We start from the raw sequence: 1,099 nt of genomic DNA on the forward strand, positions 1-1,099 counted from the left end.
GCACCAAGAGCAATCTTGAAAAAGAGGAGGGAGGGACAGAGTGGGTGGAAGAAAATGACGCAGAAGTGTCACCCACAGCCAGAGAGGGGAAGGACTGTGCCATAGTCAGCACACCCAGGGCAGGGCCTCTGTTTCTCAGGATTCCCGGGACATTGAAACATGAAGACGGCTGACAGGACTCACCCCCTCCGGCTCCCTCTGCTGTCGCTCAGCTGTTAGGAGGAGGACTGTCAGTGGACAGCCTCAGCTGTCAGCCCCTTCAGGGGTCACCTAGACCAGGGTCACTCCTCCAGAGGTGGTCCACATCCGGTGACCGAGGGCGGCGGATGGTCTAAGGGCCTGGTTGTGTCGGCTCAAATCAGGATAATGCTGAAAGGCATGGGGTCACCAAGGCTGCTGTTGGGTTGCATCTCAGCTGCCACTTCTCGATGCCCTTTGCTCCTTTCCACAGTCGGTGGTCCCCGGGGTGATCCCTGATAAACATCCCGCTCACAAACTCTCTCTGAGTCCACGTGGTTCCCAGGGAGCCCAGCCCAGGACTCAGAGACTGTTGACATGCAAGTTAATGTCCCCGACACATGAAAATACTTTGCACCTAGCGCTGACTTCGGCAGCATATATGCTAAAACTGGAACAATACAGACAAGATTCTCCTGGTCCCTGTACAAATTCATGAAGAGTTCCATATTTTTACAAACCCAACTGCACCACAGTTTTACTTCCGCAGGACGATTGTAAAATCAATCGTTAAAATGTTGATTCACTGCTTACGGCATCAGTGAATTCCATCAGGCCTCGGTGTGCATCTTTGTGTACATTATGTGGAGATAAAAAGTCCTATGAGGTAGTTGCTATTATTATCCCACTTTACAGACGAGGCAAGCAAGGATCAGAGAGGACCAACAATTTGCCCGACGTGGCATAACTCATGGCGGAACCAGAACTTGAACCAAGCAGGCTGGTTCCAGAATCTGTGCTCTCGGGCACCACATTCACTTTCCTCTCAGTACGTTGTCTGTCTCTGGACTATTTCTTCCTATAGGGTTGGGGCATGAGGTCAAGGATTGTGTTTCAATCTCAAAACCTGTCAGGGTCAGGA

The 1,099-nt window shown here is 51.3% G+C and overlaps 1 pseudogene; it reads left to right on the top strand.

The window, feature by feature from the left end:
- Positions 1-600: 600 nt before the first annotated feature.
- LOC128777488 (U6 spliceosomal RNA) lies at positions 601-692 on the top strand (annotated as a pseudogene).
- Positions 693-1,099: the final 407 nt, after the last annotated feature.

Source organism: Panthera pardus, unplaced genomic scaffold, assembly GCF_024362965.1.
Source record: "Panthera pardus isolate Hobbes unplaced genomic scaffold, ASM2436296v1 HiC_scaffold_16, whole genome shotgun sequence".
NCBI lineage: Eukaryota > Metazoa > Chordata > Mammalia > Carnivora > Felidae > Panthera > Panthera pardus.